The sequence below is a fragment of the Pseudophryne corroboree genome, chromosome 5 (assembly GCF_028390025.1).
Source record: "Pseudophryne corroboree isolate aPseCor3 chromosome 5, aPseCor3.hap2, whole genome shotgun sequence".
Taxonomy (NCBI): domain Eukaryota; kingdom Metazoa; phylum Chordata; class Amphibia; order Anura; family Myobatrachidae; genus Pseudophryne; species Pseudophryne corroboree.
The window spans coordinates 724,581,578-724,603,534 of record NC_086448.1 but is presented as its reverse complement, the minus strand read 5'-3'; positions in this window follow the sequence as shown (position 1 = coordinate 724,603,534).

Here is a 21,957-nt window from a genome sequence, read left to right as displayed (position 1 = left end):
CTGGCTCAGGCTCCTCGGTGCAGCTTCTGACGATTCCCGGGCAGGAGAGAAGGAGGAGGAGGGAGGTGGAGGAGGGAGCCGCAGCAGCGCTGTGTTATTGGTGTAGGCGATGCTGCTGCTGCCCCTCTGCTTTACTATAGGCTGTTCTCGGAAGACAGCCTATAGTGAAGCAGTGGGACAGCAGCAGCAGCAGCGCCTCCACCAGTAACAAAGCGCTGCTGCGGCTCCCTCCTCCACCTCCCTCCTCCTCCTTCTCCCCCGTGCCGCTGCAGTGCGCTCCTCTCCGGGCGGCTGTGTGCTGCGGGCAGCGGTTGCCCGCAGCACACAGCAGCATGTAATGAGTCAGTTTGACTCATTACATGCTTTGGGCCCCTGGACAGAGGCGGGCCCCAGTGCAACGCACTGGTTGCACTGGCGGTAGTTCCGCCTCTGTATAGATAGATAGATAGATAGATAGATAGATAGATAGATAGATAGATAGATGTTTTGTTTGTGAAACTCTTAATAGTTCTGTTGGAACTAAACAGAATACTCTACTAAAGGCCAGTTGAATTTCATCTTAGTAACATGTTTATACCCCTTTCAGTTTTTCAATAAGTGTCCCATAGTAAACTAGCTATTCTTTGCTGCTGTAGGTCCGGTATGTGCTGAACGCCACCAAGGAACTCACTGTGCATGTCCGGCTCTGAAACAGCGCATTTCATTTCATTTTTTCTAAATGCAATAAAAAATGCGATAAAACAACCAAAAAGTAGAGTGATAATTATCACATTTTTGTGCATTTATCGCAATCACATTTTCGATGTAAAAAAATTATACATACTTCAAAAAAAATATCGAGAAAGTCACGAAAAACACAAGATAAGTGACGAAAAAAATGTTGAAACTTATCACATTTTGATACATAGGCCCCAATGACTGTTAATTGGTTAACACACCTAATGGAAGACAACACCGGATGGACATTTAAGTTTACAAATATAAATTTTAGCAAGGACTATTATACAGTCATACATGTGGGTACACTTATAATAGCTACTTGATGTCATTTAATTAACTAGTATCTAAAACATGATACAGGATTACACTGTGATATTGAATGCACGTCATGATTCCTAATACCCCAGAACAGCTGCTGCGCCTGCTACCCAATACTACTAATCGCTAATCCGAATATTTACAGCATATCTTGTAATAACTAATGTATTATCTGCAGTATGCTAGCCAGGTGATGTGGGCACTGCTAATAATAATAAATAATAATAATAATTTTATTTATATTGCGCTCTTTCTCCAATAGGACTCAAGGCGCTTAACAGATACATAGCATAACTTTCATAAACCCACACATATCCTCACATGTCTTCTCATTTTATGCAATAGATAGCACCTTTCCTTGTGTACATATGCCTATTTCCCTATAGATTGTAAGCTTGCGAGCAGGGCCTTCCTACCTCTATGACTGTTATCACCCAGTTTGTTATTGTTATTTCAAATTGTAAAGCGCAACGGAATTTGCTGCGCTATATAAGAAACTGTTAATAAATAAATAAATAAATAATAGCATAATATAGTACAGAATAAAATAGTACAGAACAGCTTTTCATAAAATACAGAAGCATGGAGATACTAAAGGGACATTTATGGGAATGCTTGAGTAAAAAGGAAAGTCTTGAGTCTACTTTTGAAGGATTCTATAGTTGGGGCCTCTCGCGCTGTGCAGGGAAGTGAGTTCCATAGAGTCGGAGCCGCATGACTAAAAGCTCGACCCCCAGATGACTTACGGGAAATTCTAGGTACTGCTAAAAGTCCTTCCTCTACAGATAGTAGTAATCGAGTGGGGCAGTATGGGGTCAGAAGCTGCTTCAGGTACCTTGGGCACTGGTCATGTAGTGCATTGAAACTCAGTAAGCCAATCTTGAAGATGATTCGCCATCTTACATGCAGCCAGTGAAGGGAGTAGAGGCTGGGTGTTATGTGGCTAGAACGGGGCTGGTCGATTAACAGCCTGGCAGCTGTGTTTTGCACCAGCTGTAAGCGTTGCAATTCTCTTGCTGGGAGACCAAGGTAGAGGGCATTACAGTAGTCTAATCAAGATGATGATAGTGGGTATGAGGTGTGCAGTGCATTTGATTAAACAACAGAAGGAGGCTAGAGTAAGTATTATTATTATTATTATTATTATTATTATTATTATCTTTTATATGGCCCCACAGGAGGCCCACAACACTTTCCAAAGTGCACAAACAGATACTGCTATGGGTTTTCTAGTAGTGTGCAGCTGCAGGGTGCAGACATATCTGCTGTCCGAGCCTGCTCCGTCTCTACTCACTGATGCACTGCTGGGAGGAGGCATGACTGTGCTGAGCCTGCAGGGACATCCTTCGACCCTGTCCATAGCTGCTCCCAGCAATGCATCAGTGAGGAGAGACACAGCCGCCCAGGACAGCAGATGGGACAGCAGGTGGGACAACACCCTGCAACAGCACACTGCTAGGAAAGGTGAAGCCAGCAACAAGGATCAGGAGGTGAGCGCTTGCACCACACTAAGTAAATCACAGCAGGGAGGGAAATGAACATTTTGCTATGAGGTCTTCAAAGGTCTAGTTAAGCCTCTGACCATATATACCGTACAGTCATCATACCAATATACTCAAAAGTAAGCTGATCCCGAGGCTGCCATCAGGAATGTATGGAAGGTACAACTGTATGTGGCCCAGGCAGACAGGTGGGGCCAAGTGGCTGACAACTGTTTCTGATTCTGTCTGATGAATATAGTTGCCTTGGGCCCCCTTCTCTTAGTCAGTCCCCACTAGATCAGCTTTCCTTTCTTACACTCAGCTTCTACAGTTGCTCCCATTGTAATAAACCAATATTTTGGTGCATTACAACTATCGTACAACATTGTGCTTTCCCACAAGCAATGAAACGGCATTATGTGCAAGCAGAGAGGGGTTCTGTGAGAGGTCTGATGAAAGGCTAGGGACAGTTGATAGAAGAGAAGAGGTAGTTGGTGAGCATCAGCTAATCTAATGCTGGGTAGGGGAAGGTGCTGAATAATAAAATATTAAAACATTCAGTGTAATTTTTTATTTTGATATTTCTTTAACATGGGATGTATGGGTATAAACTGGCCCGTAATGCCCCGCATGCTGGTACTTGTGATTCTCCAAGTACCAGCATGCAGGGGAGGCTTGCTGGGACCTGTAGTCCTCCAGTAAAAGACAATATTATTCTATAACAAATGGACTGTCAACTCGGCACCCACAGCCCAGGGGTGTCGGGGTCAGCCCCAGGTTTCAGCCCTAGCATTGGGTGCCCTTTAGAGGAGGGACTCCTTTATTGAAGGGGGCCCCATTTCTGCAGCAATCCCCAGCCTGGCTGACTAGTTAGGGGGATGACTGCTTTGGCCATGGGACCCCGTCAAGTGTGTCCCCTGGCTGTGGCATTATTCCCCTGCTAGTGGAGCCCAGTGCTAGTTCTGAAAATATGGGGTACCCTTACTCATTTTGTTCCCCATATTTTTAGAACCAGGGACAGCTCCAATAACTTGGTGCTGGTTTAATAAATATGGGGGGCCCTTAAATGTTTTGTTCCTCATATTGTTTGGACCTGTGCTGGCTCAAAAAGCCCAGGGATGGGTATGCCTTTTGGGGGACCCACTTTTTTTTCTGAAAGGAACATTAAAATGCTATCCCCATGCCCCCTTGACAATTATAATTAACTACATTCCTCTTTAATAAATCCCCCTTCTCCCACAGCCGAATTATTTTTTTCAGCAGTAAGTTTAAACAGACACAGATTGGTTGGCTGAAAAATTGGACAAGAGTGTAGCGAGAATTGGATGTGGAATCTGCCAGCAGGTCTGTAGTAGGATTGTATAAACCAGTGATTTTCAACCTTTTTTTACTCGCGGCACACTGAACAATATTTTAAAATTACCAAGGCACATCATCAGTTCCCCACAGAAAAAAACAAAAAACACACATTGGCCCTCATAGTAAAAAAAATCCACACATACATTGGCCTACACAGAAAAAACAATCACATTGCTCCCCACATAAATCCTATTGTTCCCCAAAGGAGAAAAAAATAACAAATATTAGCCCCTGCCGGTCAGCTGTCCTCCTCCCTGTCTCTCAGTGGTGGGGGTTGTTCATAGTGGAGTGCTGCGAATACTGAGCAGTGGGTGGTCGGGCAGGTGTGGATGTGGGTGGGCAAGGAAAGCTGTGTATGCAGGCAGGAACTGGAAGATGTGTATGCAGGTGGGTGGGCTGACTGGGTGGTGAGACGCGGCGGCCATGACCTATGATATCACACCGCCATGTCTTCAAGACATACGTCACAGCCGGAGCACGACTGATCCTCTAAGAAGAGCCTGGGCCAACAGGTCACCCTGAAGGTGCAGGAAGCTGCTCTGGCTCCGCGGCACACCTTGCAACTGGTCGCGGCACACTAGTGTGCCACGGCACACTGGTTGAAAACGCCTGGTATAAACAGTCTGATCTGCCGAGGATAGGACAAGTGTGTGCTCACCTTTAGTTAGCAGAAAGAAAGTACTGTATTTTAGCACTGCTTTTGCTATTTTATTGTTTTAACATAGCACTTTCAAATGCACAAAATTTGCACATGTAAATTGTGCAAAAGTAACATCATATTAGTTAAAAAGTGTGTAGACTAATCAACATTACGGTTTATACAGGAGACTGGCAATGCGGCTAAATGTGGAAAATTATGTTGTTATACTATATATTGTTGTTAGTCATGTATGTCATACAGTAGATCATTGTATTACAGGATATGTATGACATGATGTTTCCTCATTTAGATTCCTTGTTAGTCTTATTGATAGACAGTAATGTTGATTAGTCTAAACGCTCTTTTCTACTTTTCCACTAAAATTAATTTACTTTTTGGCTAATATGCAGCTTTTTCGCAAATTTTCTGCAAATTTTGGACAATTGAAAGTGCATTTTTCTTGCATATTTCATACAGACAAATCGGCATGTTTTGAGAAAACTCTCAAATTACATTATTATTCAGTTACAATATACTGCCATACCCGGGATTCAGACCTATAACCTGTTGAACTGTAACCAAACACCTTACTTATTGAGCTGTCTGATCCTGCATAAATACTATGAACACTATATGAAGCTACTGGTACTTTGTAAAAATAATAATCAGTATTGCAATTGAGCAGATCTATGTAGTGTGCAGCCACACATCCAATCTCTTGCAGTCACACACTACATAGATCTGCTCAGCCGCAATGCTGATAATTTTTTCAAAAAGTACAAGGTAAGCTTCAAATAGAATTCTCTAGCTTAGAATTCTCTAACTTTCTATGTAAGGGCAGATAGCTCAATGAATAGAGTGTCTGACTGCAATGCCTCAGACAATGGGCTCAAATCCGGGGTATGTCAGCATCTTCAAATGTAATAAAGGACAGTGTGACTGAATAACAAAGAAATCTCAAAATGAGTTCATGAATGTTGTATAGGTATTAGTAACAGAAGGGGTGGGGGTAGGAGACGGGCGGTCAGGAGAAGCTGGGCTTCAATAAGTGGGGAAGCTCAAAGTGAAAGTAATTAAAACAGATAATTGACAAGTGCCACCAACTGCGCCTCCTACCCTGCAGCGCTATGTGCGGTGCCCCCTCCGCACACACCTAGTTACGGACCTGCAAATGGCCTATAACATAGCGTACCACTGTATCCAATACTGTAGCATGACATGATGAGACAGAGGGATCTTTGCATGATTTTAGCAAAGCAAAGACACATCTGTAGAACAAAAGACACACAGACTACACTAGCTCGTATTCTCCAATACAATTTGGTAACAACAACAACCTTACTTACAGCTAGAAAATACAGGCCGTCAACAACTAACTGACCCAATGTCAACACAATGTAAACCGAATGACTCTGTGAGTGCACTACCACCTGCCTACAATACTTTCAAACATTCATCACATAAGCCTTGGAGAGTGATAAAGTGGAGTGAGATAAAATGCCAGCCAATCAGCTTCTAACTGTCATTTTTCAAATGCAGCCTGTAACATGATAGTTAGGAGCTGATTGGCTGATGCTTAATATCTCTCAACTTTATCACTCTGCAAGACAAGGTACATCTCCCCCAAGATATTACACAGAGGGATTGTAGAGAAAAAATACAATCAATGCAGCAGTCATAGGAATTACACTAACAGCCTACTATTAAGGGAAGCCTGGCCTTAAGCTACCTATTGGCCTGTAAAATGTAGTAGAGGCACAGCACTTAGCGATAGTAGTGGGCACACACATTCACTTTCACACACATACACAAAGCTGTTAGTAACCTATGGCACCATGCAGCCACTACACAGGTTACATTGGTGTGGCTTGACTTTTGTTGGGAAACTGAGCTTTTGACTGGAAAGCGGGTATAGGACCCAATTCAAGGTTGATTGCAAAACAACATTTTCCTCTAATGGGCAAAACCATGGGGGTAATTCAGACCTGATCGCTGCTGTGCATTTTTGCACAGCGGGCGATCAGATCTGAACTGCGCATACGTATGCACTGCAATGCGCTGGCGTGTTGGGCGACTGCACTGGGCATCGGTTCCCCCTGGACGGAATGGTGCAAAACAGGCAATCGCATGGGCGATCGCAAGGTGATTGACAGGAAGAGGCCATTTGTGGGTTGCAACTAACTATTTTACAGGAGTGCCCGGAAAAACGCAGGCGGGCTCAGGCATTTTCTGGGAGGGTGTCTGACATCAGCTCCTGATCATCAGCAAACACTCGCAGTGGCTAAGTAAGTCCTGGGCTGAGCAGAGACTGCACAAACTGATGTTTTGGCGATGACCTGATCACAGGGATGCAAAAAACGCACCCTAGCAATCAGGTCTGAATTACCCCCCATGTGCATTGCAGGTGGGGAACATGGAACATGTACAGAGAGAGTTAGATTTGGGTGGGTTATATTAGTTCTGTGCAGGGTAAATACTGGTTGCTTTATTTTTAAACTGCAATTTAGATTTCAGTTTGAACACACCCCACCCAAACCTAACTCTCTTTGCACATGTTATATCTGCGCCACCAGCAGTGCACATGGTTTTGCCCTTTAGATGAAAGTGTTGTTTTGCAATCAACCATGAATTAGGCCCATAGTATGGGAGCCAGGAAACTCCACACACCCTACAGATGGGATAACAGTGCCACAAGCTTAGTGCCAAAATAATCCATCCATGGCCCAGAAACACAACTGATACCCACTGGCCTAGTGTCGAAAGTTAAACTATCCTACAGTCTAGCACCAGTTATCATGAGAGGTATGGGTTTGGATCCCAAAACTATAAGGGCCAATATCCTGGTGGTCCAGTGGGATGTATAAGAAACAGGTATTCTAATTGGACCTTACCAATTCAGCCAACCCTGGCAGGCACAGTGTGTCACCCCTGAGAGCTCTATTGCATGGGTTACCCTTGTGGTGACCTTTCTCAAATGGGTCTATGATGCGCCTTCAGGTACCTAAACTCGACATGTGCAAGCTCCTATCTTAATCCCAAAGAATGTTGATCACAGTGTATTTACCCAGTGGGCAAGGGGTCATCTCTTTTGTTAAGAGCCCCCTTTGGTCCAGTTTCTATGGTATCTTCTTTCTCCTCCTGTATCATCTCTTTTCTTTCCAGCAGCTCTTCATTTCTTCTGTCTTCAGGAGCTTTTCTCTGCTGCCTTGCTTCTTCCAAATTGCCTCTTTCCCACTCATAGTGGTTAATACAAACCACCACCTGGGGCAGCCATGATGCCATGACTCACAGGTGGTGCCCTTTTGGAATTGTTGCATGGAAATTGGCTGAGCTTGAACCCATAAAGATTTAAGCCCACCAAATCCTGGCAGCAGCAAGGGTTTATCTAACTTGATTTCAACAATTCTAACATCCAGAAAAATGGGTTCTGACATTCAGCAGTGGCTTCAAAACTGGGTGAGCACTCACCCAATCATCTGTGTGCAGTGCCAGGCATGATCCTCTTTCTGCAGTGGGTGGTTGTCCTTGGACCCATCAGTTGGTATCTTCATGCCCCTCACTGGTCACATTTAACACTTCTGCTCCCTTTACTCATGTGAGCCTCTGTAACTTAGCCTCACATGTGCCTCTGCATTGAACCCATGTGTGTCTTTGTCTCTCACCTATGGCTGGGGACTGCTGATCAGAAGTGGCATGGATGAACAGAGGACCAACTACATTCAACACCACATAAATCAATCTAAGGATGTCAGGTAAGCACACTTTCCCATCACTAAATCATTAGGGTTTGTTCTTAATTTTTAAAAATACTTTATGTTATGTGGGCAGGTATGATGACATGTTTGGATGTTGGGGGTATTTGGAAGTTCTGATGGGATGTGGAGAGATCTGGGGCACATATGAAGAGGTCTGAGGGGTACATGGAGCACTTAGAACACAACCTAACTTTTCAAGGTGTATGGTGATAACATCATGTCACGGAAACAGGTTTGGTGCATTGCCTGTGGTGGGCGTGCTTGGCTGGCCAAAACACTGTTCTTCTTGAATACTGTATCTGTCCTGCTGTTATCAAAGGCAGTTCACCAAACCCAAACCTGTTTCCGTGACATGACATTATCACCGTACACCTCGACAAGATGCCAATGAATTACAGCTGCTGCTGTGCCCTTTAGACACAGGAATCTGATCACACTATGCACCTCAATGCAGGGTTGGACTGGCCCACAGGGGGTACAAGGAAAACTTAAATTATACATTATACATATGTTAGCTTATACTGAACAGGACTATGGTGTACTTTCTACAGTGCATTACTGGTACAGTGTCATGCATGCACTAGCAGTATTCCATTAATATATTTATCAAGGAGCCCAGCCCATGCACTCTCTAATGTTTTGGTAAACCAATATGATAGCTGGACACACCCCCTCTGGAGACTGGCTACACCCCTAAACATGGGCCCCTACAATTGCATTCCCCCAGTGGGCCCTTCATGCACCAGTCCAACTCTGCCTCAATGTCTAACCATATTTACGCCAACTGATGTTGGGACAGTATGACTGATATGAGGCGCAGTCTATGAATGTGAGGGAAAGCAGTGGTCTACCTGCCCTGGTGGGAAATTAGAATAAAATAGAGAAAATTACACACTTTTTACCTTACTTACTGGACCACCCTCATATGAGCTAAAGCAAACAATCAGATCAGTTTGCGTAACTACCATGGGTACATGGTATGCAGCTGCTATGGGGCCCGAACTGTCTCTAGGGCCCACATCCCCAGCAGTCAGTCACACTGGATGTCCCCAAATTGAAACGGCCCTGCTCCAGGGCCATACAGGCAGGCCTGGCAACAGAGTGGTATGGGCCCTAAGGTTCAGGGTAGGATAGTGGGAAACGCTGAACTGGTACCTGGAAACACACAGCATGGACAGATCCCCTCCCAGCACCTGGCCCGCTGCTCACTGTCTGTAGAGAAGCAGAGGCTTGTAATACAGCCAGGGCCGGTGCAAGGTCTCCATGCACCCTAGGCAAATCTCCAGCCTAGTGCCCCCTAACCTGAAACACTCCCCCCCCCCCCTCCCCAGGGAAGATGCAGGTGGCCACTAGGTGGACTAGGGTAGATTGCATTATTATACATATGCAGAAAAAAGAAACAACACTCATGGACTTTTAAAGTGAAAAAGTATATTTTTGTGACTTTGTTCACAATATACAGTACTTTTACTTTCAAATCCTTGAGTGATGACCGTTCTTTCTGCCTATGTATACATGCTAGCTGGCATGTTGCCAATTGTATAGGACACTGAGGCCAATGTCTGTCTGTCTGTCTGTCTGTCTGTCTTGTATACATTGCTTCTGTATATGGGGTCTGGTGGGATATTTAATTGTATGTGTATACATACATACAGTATTATATACATATATACATATATTTGTATGCTCCTTATTGTGTTCCATCCCCCCATCTGTAAGTTGATTACTGCCCCCCCTCCTCCATATGTACTGTATTATACCCCAGTGCCTGTGTTTCCCGATTATGCTGTTTACAAGAACAAACCACCCACCAGGCTGTAAGGTGTGTACTGTCTGTGGTCCTGCAGAAACCCCCATGGGTTACTTACCTAATAGTTGTTTCCTTGTTTTCCCTCATAATTGGCATGGTTCCTCTCACAGGCGGCAGCATTACAGCGACACTGCAGGTGCAGACATGTAGTCAGGTGATGCTTGCGGCTGAAGAGTTGGGATCCAGGGGCCTGCACAGGACTATGAGCAGCGGCCGTGGGGGACGCCCCTTGGGGAGCCATAGTTACATCCGCCTCCTATGTGCCTTCATATGACATGACGTTACACTTGTTAGCACAGAGGAAGCGCTGAGGCACTCTGTGGTACAGCCTGATGGTGACGGCTGCACCTAATTAGCCTAATTAGTAGCCAGCGCAGTGTAAGGAGGAGGCCGCACACAGAGTCATCCTTCAGTTTTTTCCTAGATGAATTTAGTGGCGCCCCCAGGAGCCGGCGCCCCTAGGCAGCCGCCTAAAGCTGCCTAATGGTAGAGCCGGCCCTGAATACAGCCCACACTGGCAGGGATGAGGATGAGCCACCCTGACTGGCTCCTAGCGCTGTCTGTGGTCCGCTATCCTTCTACTACTAATAATCCCTACTTTCTGCATCACTGTCCCACTGCCTGATGCCATTCAGCAGCAATGCTGAAAGTGGAATAGATGTGGTGAGTATGGCGGCGGGGTAGGTGGGAGTGTTCAGGTGGTGGTAGGCAGGGGGGATCCCTCTGCCCTCAGGTGGGAGCAGATGTGAGGGGAGAGGACTCCAGTGCCCTCAGGAAGGACCAGATGCCCACGAGATCCAGAGATACTGTAGTTTGCGTGGGCCCCCTCTGCCATATAGCCTGGCCGCAAACAAAGCTGCAGAAGCACGCAGCATCACTGTCCACTCCACTGCTGTGTGTTTTTGTGACACATTGTACTCCCAATCAATCCTTCTGTGTGTGTCACCATGTATCTCTGATCTCTGTAGAAGGGGGCCCCTTTCAAAATGTTGCTATGGGACCCGCAAAGTACTAGTTATGCCCCTGTGTCAGATATAGGCAGACATTCTGTACCATAACAGCTATTGTCTACGTAACACTGGAAGATATAATTCTCCCAGCTCCTTCTTTATTGGTTCTAGAGTCACATCCTGTACCTCCCAATATTAAGTTCTACCCAATTCAGCTTTAAATATAGTGTTCCATGAAATATAATATCCTATTTGGGTACTTGATTTCATGAGCACTTTTCACATAGTCCATAGCAGAAAGGATCACTTTATTATTCCACCATATGTAGGGTCATCTCCTGGTGTAAATCTGCCATTGCTCTCTTTTCACATGCCCATTAATGTTCTTTGTGACATCAGAATATTATTTGTGGATCCTACACACAGTTTCGCCTTTGCAAAGTGCCTCTATTGTATAATAATAGTAAATAGAGTAAAAGATTTGGAATGCATGACTATAAAAAAATGTAATACCTAGAAATTGTTTATACCTCAGCTTCTTCAAAGTAGTCTGTATTTCCAAAAAGACTGTTATAGAGTTACTTTTTGAATCTTTTAGCAGTCACTATTTTTTAACAAGCTCCCTGCAATGAAAGCACTCTAGCTGTAGAGCTGTTTCGAAATTGCTTTCACTGCATAAAGAATATATTAAATCAACTTGTGCTAAACATTCATAATCGGTTATATTCTCCCTACTATTTGCAAATAAAATGGAAATGAAAACTGTAGCAATTTATGGTCCATCAAATGTGAATAAAAAAATGAGATATAGATGAATCACAATATGTGCCATTTTTCATATTACTATGGGATCATTTATACATTCTATTCACATTATTTCTCTAATGACTTCTTTGTAGTAGGCAGTTCAACTGCAATGCCAGTGGTGAATATATTAATGCTTACTACAAAATGTAAGCTTTAATAGTTTGTTCTTACAGAATTGAAATCTGTAATTTCAATACAGCTTCAATAAAATATTTATTCTTTTATACTGCAGCTACAAATATGTATAAAGCATACCATATGCACCAACCAAATAACATGTACAAAAGCACATTTGCAGTGTTGCTTATGAAATGTGACTTTGACAAAATAGATAAGAAATGGCATATTTATTTTAGTCTCTATACCACTGATTATCAACATTTTTCAACTTGTGGCACACCAAACAAAATATTAAAATTGACAAGGCACACCATTAGTAAATAGAAAATACAGTACACACACACTGGTCTCCACAGGAAAGAAACAAACACATTAGTCCCCAAATAGAAAACAAAAATAAAATACATTAGCCCCCAGGTGAAAAAAAAAATCACATTGGCCCCCAGATGAAAAAGAAAAGCGAAAACATATTTTCCCCTACTTGTCAGTAACTCAGTTGTCCCTGGACTCTGCTCAACTCCTCTTGAGCAGTGGTACTTGCTGCAGCCCCTAGAGTAGCACTAGCAACAGCCAAGACTCTGAGCCTCAGCTACAGCACTGGCTGGCGATGTAGCACATGTGACCTATGACACCGCTGCATCTGCATAGGTCAGGGCAACCATGAAGAGACCGGTGCTGCCCAAAATTAATAGTTGAGCTGGCACCAGTGGTTGTACACTATCATCTCTTGCTCTGGCGGCATACTTGAGAAGCACACATGGCACACTAGTGTGCACTGGCACAGAGGTTGAAAAACGTTGCTCTATACCATGGATTACAAAGGTAGATTTAAAATGAAAGGAAAAAATCAAAATGCTTGTGTTATAAAACATCATCTGCAAATAACTCACTCACAAAAATACAGGATGCCAGGCCAATGGGATGGCACTGTCACTGTCCTGGTTCCCTGTATTTTGTTTGCTGAGTTCTTGGGATGGCAGTCTGGAGAGCCTGAGACCAGCCAGAACACAGCATCCAGGTTCTTGCCCCCTCTTCAGTGACATCATGATGTCATATGTGTGGGTGGAGGGGGAGGGGTTGTGAGGGAGATGAGCTGGCCCAGGGCTCATTCATGCTTCGAACAAGAAGGGTTTGGTAGAATATATGAGGCGCTCCTTGGAATATGGACTTCCTGCTGCCTATCCCCAACACACCTGGATTAATCCCAAGAGAAATCCAAAACTGAACAAGGCTATACAAAATGGATGGGTGTGGGAAATGGGCGCTGAAATGGGAAAAAACCAAACTGGTGGCTGATGATTCAGCCAGGGGTATTGCACAAGGAATTAGAGATGAACGCATTCGGATTTACTCTGTTTTACTCGGATCTTAAAAAAGGCATCATCTTATTAGCTATCTTCTCTCACGTGATTTGGGTAGTCAATAATATAAATCTGAAATTGGCTAGTTTGGCGACAAGGCCTGAGTGAATCTAAATCCATTCATCTCTACAAAGAATAGATATACATCTTATCTCTGGATTTTTCCCTGCCTACTTTTCTCAGCATATTATTCTCATGAGAGAGTTCATAACTAAGCAAAAAATAGAGGCTTTGCTTTGCCAACCATAAAACTTTATATATGGTATAAACAATCAATACAAGTGGATGAATATCCAATGGAGCTGCCATTTGCATCATGCAGCCAGCAGCATTTTACTTTCCCTCTTCCAGGATGAACCTTCACATGGTCCTCCCAATCCCTAATTGGCTTGGTGCTAATACCAGCTGTGACAACAGTCAATGACATAATACTGACATTTATATCTTAGGTATTGGCAAACACACGGAGGGTTTCCAATTGCCTGGAAACAGCAGAAGTATACAATATGACTTTTCTAGAGATGCAGCCACAAAAAAAAGTTGTGAGTGCATGCACATGTCCAGGAAAAGCCAACCTATAATACATTTTTATAGTCTATTACATACATTATCCAGTGTATAAAGAAACAAATGTGTACATAAATGTTCCCGGCCGGTGTTAGGTTCTTCAGCTGCTCCTCCAGACTCCTGAATTTGCTTCAATACTCCACAGAGCAGGGAACTTGGACTGTAGAATGGTGTCCAGCCCAAGTCCAGAGAAAAAAAAACAATTCAGCTTAGGCGGGCTGGTCCTACTGCTGCTTGTAACATCTTATTATGATTGCTGGCCCTTAATCTCTCTGAATAATTACATACAGATGTGCTCTCATACAGTTGACCTCAAAGCACCATACATGACTACTAAGCTGTATCTGCACTCTGCACTTTGTGGGGCTGATTCTGAGTTGCATAGATCTCTCTTCATGGACACAAGAAGTTTGAGATTTTGACCTTGGCCATCACTGGCAAGCAGCCCCAGAAGACCTGTTTTTGTGGCAATAACACATGGGTCTAGGAACTTATCCCTTATCCCATGTGTCATTGGTTGTTAGTGGTAAGTTTTTTGCACAGCAAAAACGGGCTACAATAATACAGCTGGATATTACCATCAGGCTAAAATAACTATATTAGCCCATTCTTGCCATGTGGTAAACTACTGCCAGCAATAGGATTCCCCCTTCAATCCTAGGGGCCCATTTATCAATGAGGTTTAACATATGCAATGAGTTTTAAAACTCGTTGCTTATGATACATGGTGCTCCAGCCAATCAACTCCTACGTGACATGTGCTTGAAAAATGACAGTTGGGAGCTGAATGGCTGGAGCACCATTTTTCATACGCGATGACTTTTAAAACTCCTTGCATATGATAAAACTTGTTGATAAATGGGCCCCTTGGTATTATATTAATTTACTCATTTAACAGTTACATGCTTAAGTATGTGAGTGGGGATGTAGAGTTCAGGTAGCTATAAAATATGTTTAGTTCTTGTCAATAGCTTGGAAAATTGTGGACATGTATTTGATAGCAGCTGTAAAAGTTAAGAAACATTTTTATTGGAGTCTAGAACTAGGGAGGTACTACAGTAAGTTATAAACTTGTTGCACTCCCTGTCATGATTTTTCATCCTCAACAAATGCTATTAACAAGAGATTGACTTTTCGAGATTGGCTCACACTAGGGCTGCTACAAGATTTTTCTAAAATACTATTCATGTGCTTTTCTTGTTAGGTCTTAATGCTACCTACGCATCATCACTGAATTGGCAGATAAATAGGTTTGACTAGCACATCAAGTGTCCATGAAATACTAAACCTTAGGTGAAGCCTGGTAGAAAGCAATTCACACTGTGATTATTGCCTGCTGTCCAGCTCTTAAATGTTGTATTCAGGGAACATAAAATGTATTAATATAAAATAAACTTTATTACACATATATTTCATGATGCACTTTAGCCACAAAAATGTAAAGGGAAAGACTTTGATCACAAACAAATGCCACACACTGTAGTTGCCTGCCAGAGCTATAAAATCAGAGGTGTGAGGAGATGTCAATACAACCTTTAAAAGTCAGTATGTGAGCCTTTAAAATTCTAAGCTATTCACTGAGAACAATAAAAGTACAGTAACTCTAAATATCAGCAACTTGTTTGTGGTACTCTACATCTCACAGGAATTTGCATATAATGTACTCTGAAATTAATGCATAGAACAAATAAACAATGGGAAATTATAAAAATCAAAGAATAATTTTGTTTAACAAGATTGAATGTAAATATTTGACCCATCAAACTACTTTTGCATATATAAATGATAAACACACTGGTAACCTTCTCTATGCAATAAAAAAAAAACACTTACTGTTGCAGAAGTTCCATCCAATGTGTTATACAGTACTTTTAGGTTGATTTTATTTCACCCTACTATCCAGTTAATCCCAAACCAGTTTGAAGGAGTTCAGGTGCAGAGACTGTGCTGGCCATTTTATGATTTGAAGCCTACTGACTTGTTATTTTCCTCAAAGATGACTATTTAGGCACTATGTAGGTGATAACCCTTTTGGTTCAGGGTGGTAGTCAATCTGTGCAAATCGCCCATTTGGATCCAGCAAGAGTCCCATACAATCACATTTCCTCCTTCATGTTTGTTAGGGGTTCAATATATTTTATCAAAATTGAGCATGCCAACATTCATAAAGTCAACATGGTTGTAATGTCAAAATGCAACATGTCGACATGCTTGGTATGTCAATACTGACCACGTCGACATTCATGTCAGCACTGATGAAATGCCAACATGACTAGAATGTGGACAAAATATTCCTGGTAGTCTGGTAGTCACTTCCCTGGCTTGGTGTGTCTGGTGGCTCAAACAATGTCTTCTGAGTCCAGCGGTCAGTTGACAGTGACTTACAGCGTTTCATGCAGTGGTTTCAGCTATATGTATCGCTAGCCTCTAACCTTAACCTTGTTTGACTCTCCTGTAGGCTATCCTTATCCCTCGGGTCTGTACAGAATGACATTTTGCAAGTACTCATTGTTAACAATATTGACATCATAACTTTGGGCTACATTGAGGATTCCCCAACTCCTTCCCATTTATAAGTTCCTTTTTCTCATCGCGAGTTTCCTCTCCTCACCTCTATTACTCTGCTCTGGTGCTCTGCATATGCAAAGAATAGTGCCTCCTCCAAGGTAAGTATCTGTATACGTGTGGGGATGTATTTTTGTGGCTATAGTTTAGCATAGAAGGAATATATAGAGAGAGAGCTGGTTTGAGGAACAGGCAGGATGGAGGAAATGGCCTCTTTGATAAATTGTATGGGTCTACTGTACCAGGAATCCGATACTACCCAAGCCTTGGCTCAGTTGCTCACACCAGAATCGAATCCCACTTTAAGGCCGAACGTCATCCTCCCGGCATTGGATTCTCATGGGAGTTGGATTATATATAAGGTGCAACGGCCAGGGCTTGGTGCCATTTCATAGAAATGCATGCTGCTCTGACTCTGCTCTATTGGCTGTGTGCCATTACAAACCAAACACATATTGATTAGTTGACACAAATGATGACTAAAAGAGGCAGATGCAGGTCACTATATAAAGGATGTTAATACAGCTGCTTTATACTGTTTAGAACTCTAGATGATTGTTTGAACATTTTCTTGATTTTTCAGATTTCTTTGATTTTTTAATTTGTGAGTCACCTCTTTTAGGGATTCATTCATATATATTATACATTATTATATATCGCTTTTTACATGTATTAATGTGAAAACTAAATCAATGCCAACCTGTTGTTATTATATAATAAATTGTTGTTTTTTTATGTATATACTGTATGTGTTTATAGTTTGATTTCATGGACACCACTAGACTCTCCACAGGTACTTGTGAACACACAGAGGCAAATTTAACAACGAGTGACATTTTTGTTATCAGTCATTACAAATGTCAAATGGTGCTCCAGCCAATCCTGTCATGTGTTTGAAAACTGACAGTTACAGATGCGGCCAATGTAATTCTACCAGCAAACAGGTTCCATTAGGGGGATTAGCCACGGCATGCTGCAGCCCATTCACAGGAGTACACACACCATGCTATCCTATGGGTTGCAGGTGCATCTGCAGTTCACATGCACATCCAAGGGTACTCTATACATGTCAAACTAATAGTGTTTGCCACAAGTAGAGTGTAAGAGGAGAAAGGACACATCTAGATGTGTTCCTATTAATCTTACAGGCGAATTGTGGCAATGCCTGCACATGTGCGTGGGCACTACGCACACATCCTCCAATCATTTCACCTTTTGTCTGTTTGCTGGTAAGGTGAACATGGGTGCATCTGTAAGTCAGCCACCAGTGGCAGCAGTTCTTGTCCATGGTTAAAAGAAGGCCATTTCATGTCTGGCATAAGACCAAAAAATTATATTTACCCAAATCCTAACAACATTTGTCATGCCATCTGTACTGTTTGTGAAGCCAAAGTAAGTAGAGGTAGGGATGTTAACATCTAGGAATTTCTTCCCTGTTATGTCATTTGCAGCAAGTTCATGCATGTTTTTAACCAAATTTGAAAAAAGTCCTTAAAATAAAAACAAGCAGTCCAGTATCAGCTACCAGCAGCTTGGACCAGAGCATGCAATCTCCAACACATTAATGAATGGAGGTAGTCCTTTAAAAAATGGTTTGTGGGGACCCAAACAAACCAAGCACTTCAGCCACAAAGTGGCAGTTCCTGTTGCTGAAGTGCTTAGTTTGTTAAACTGTGCATGTCCTTTTTAATATACAACATACCTGTAAAGCTAGGTGGGCCTAAGGACATTTCTATCTTGTGCCACTTTTCTTTTTATTATGGGCTGTATTTTTGGGGGTATTGGTGATGGTATTTTTGCATAGACAAACATTTTTAATGGTTATTTCTCTAATACACGTACTGCTGAGCGACAGTGGAGGAAATCACACTCTAAGGCAGACTTCCTCCATTTCAAATGTATGCTCTTATCCTTCAGTACTGCTCTTTCCCTCGCTAAACAATCATACTTCAAAATTCTCATCTCTACCCAGTCTTCCAACCCCCGGCGCCTCTTTGCCACTATTAACTCCCTCCTCTGCCCACCGCCACCTCCTCTCCCTTCCTCATTGTCTACTCTTGACTTTGCCACTTATTTCACATCCAAGATTGATTCCATATGTCAGGACATCACATCCCACCAGACCAGCAACCAGCCACCACCCATCCCTTGCCACCACTCCCCTTCCCTCTTACCAACTCTGACATCTTTCTCCCATGTATCTGGTGAGGAAGTCATGGCCCTCATCCATTACTCCCCCCCACAAACTCCCCACTTGACCCTATCCCCTCCCACCTCCTCCGCTACCTCTCTCCTACTGCTTGTTCCATTCTTACCCACCTTCTCAATCTCTCCCTCTCATCAGGCACTGTCCCCTTTGTCTTCAAGCATGCTCTTGTCTCCCCTATTCTTAAAAAAACCAACCCTTGATCCAACCACTCTCTCCAACTATCGACCCATCTCTCTCCTCCCTTTTGCCTCCAAACTTCTTGAGCATATTGTCTATAATTGCCTCACTGCCTTTCTTTCCTCCCACTCAATGCTTGACCCATTCCGGTCTGGTTTCCATTCTCTCCACTCCACTGAAACTGTCCTCACAAAAGTCTGCAATGACCTCCATGCAGCCAAGTCTAAGGGCCACTACTCTCTGCTTATTCTTCTTGACCTCTCTGCTGCTTTTGACACTGTGGACCACCCTTGCCTTCTGCAAATCCTTCACTCTCTTGGTCTGCATGATACTGCCCTCTCCCGGCTGTCCTCCTACCTCTCTGATCATTCCTTCTCTGTATCCTCTCATGACGCTATCTCAACCCCACTTCTACTAACTGTTGGTGTCCCCCAAGGCTCTGTTTTTGGTCTTCTCCTTTTCTCTCTCTATACGTCCTCTTTAGGTGAACTCATTAGTTCTTTTAACTTCCAATATCACCTCTATGCTGATGGCACTCAAATCTACCTTTCCTCCCCTGATCTTTCCACAGCTCTCCTCACTCGTACCTCCAACTGTCTTTCTGTTATCTCTTCCTGGATGTCCCAGCACTTTCTTAAACTCAACATGTCTAATACTGAGCTGATCATCTTTCCACCTTCCCGCACAACCTCACCTTCCACAATCTCATTATCCACTGATGGTACGACTATCTCCTCTAGCCCTCAAGTATGCTGTCTTGGCATAATCCTTGACTCCTCCCTCTCCTTCAAACCACACATTCAGCACCTCTCACAAACCTGTCATTTTCATATCAAAACCATTTCCAGGATCAGACCTTTTCTCACCCAGGATGCCACTAAGACCATTATTTACTCACTGATTATTTCCAGATTGGATTACTGTAATTTGCTACAGTACTTGCTTTCTTCACTTTACTCTTTTTATTAAATCTGGTGTGCTCTATAACAGTCATTTCCAAACTCGATCCTCAAGGACCTCCAACAGTTCTTGTTTTCCAGGTCACCTACCATGTGCACAGGTGTAGTCATTACTCAAAGACACGTTTTAAAAGATCGACAGGTGTAGCTCATTATTTCACTTGTGATTCAGTGAGGAGACCTGGAAAACATGAACTGTTGTGGGTCCTTGAGGACTGAGATTTGTACCACTGCTCTAGAGCTATAAGCATTGGAACCATAGATTGGTGTCATTGTCTGCGTAGACCCAGACACACACAGACCAAATGTCTCTGTTGAGAGAATTCTGTCCTGTTTAGTGTGTGAAAGTATGTAATTGTAGACATATGTATGACACCCATTTCCGCCTACTTTTGTGAAGAAATTTCATCCACTCTTTGGCCCCTCCTGAAAACGCTCATGTTACCTATCTGCATGCATGAATCTACTGCATTTGCTTTCACTAATTTTTGGACACACCTGCACAGTAAGCACTTGTTCAGCAATGTGCACATGCACACAACAGAATCATTGCTGCATTGCTTGAAAATCAAAATTGTGTACAAATTGTGAATTAGGCCATCTGTCAGATTTTAAAAGATCCACAGGTTTGGAAAACATTATCTATTGGAGGTCTGAGGACCAAGTTTGAGAAACACTGCCCAATCACACAGAACTCATAGATCATATCTTATACCCTGAACCCTAGCACCTAGTACACACTCTCATATCATGGTTTGGTATGTTAGTCCCCTACCCGCCCCTTGTGATGGGTCTTTACAGGTACTAATTATTATTTGTGGGCATTTTGGAGTACTAATTAGTCTAATAGTGCTAAGCAACACTATAAATACCATAATCAAATAGAGGGATATACCTATGTTTATCAGTGCTCCTGTTCCATCAGGTAAATGACTCTCTAGCAGATTAAAAACATATAATATGAGTGCCCAGGCAGGACTCTAACCAGTGGGGGCCCCTACCTGGATGAAGGAGGGGGGCTGCCACTGGCTGTGCTGCCTGGTCCCTGCCGCCTTGTCCCCACCGCCTGTTCCCGCCACTGGACAGATCCCAGCACCTGCACAATGTAGCTGCCCAGAACATGCACAGTAGCGGTGGTGGTACTGTGCATGCGCAAATACCTTGCTTCTAAGGACTGCATTAGCTGCAGCCCATAGTTGCCAGCTAAATATAAAAGGCAGGGAGATGAAAGGCAGCCAATCAGGAATCACAATTAGCTGCCGGTATGCAAGCTCCAATTTGCTCACAACCGGCACCAGATTCAAAATGACAGCACAGCTGTCTCTCACATGGCTGCCTGCCACAGGATTCCAAGACAGCAAGCCCTGTGCATGTAACAGTCTTTTGGAGCTCCACCCAGCCTGATCAGCAGGCCCTGTCTGGATAGTGATGAGTGTTGTACTGGTGATAAAGGGAGCCTCTAAGGTGCAACAGTGGCTTTCATTGTCTGACCACCAGCGGCACCAGTTTGCTAACTCTGCCTCTGAATAAACAGTATATTATCTGACAGCCGGCTTGGCAGACCCACTGCAGAGACCAGGATTTGCTGGCTTCCTCGCTCTATAAGAACATTGGCCAGTGACTGAGTGCATTTCTGGTTGGTAAGCGCTGCAGCACTACTTCACACTCATATACTTTGCCCTAGTGGGTATTTTACAGACATATAATTACAGCTATCTGGGCTACCTACTGGATACGACAATTTATATTGCAAGCTCCCCTCCTGGATTTGTCGTAAGTAGAAAATAAATATATAAGCAGGCATTTTAAACAAAACTTGAGGCATTTCTTATTCTTTTGGACCTACCTGTAAGAATCTACAGATTTTTTTAGCACATTATTTTTATGTTACAAATATGTCATTACTGTGTGGTATAATGTATTAGGTGAATTACTACTGCATGGCATAATGTGTTAAATGGCACTGCTACTGTGTGGCATAATGTGAATGGTGTAACATGAATAAGGTACACTACTGTGTGGTGTAACATGAATAAGGAACACTACTGTGTGGTTTAACTTGAATAAGGGATACTACTGTGTGGTATAACATGAATAAGTGACACTACTGTGTGATGTAATGTGAATAAGGGACACTATTGTGTGGTGCAATGTGAATA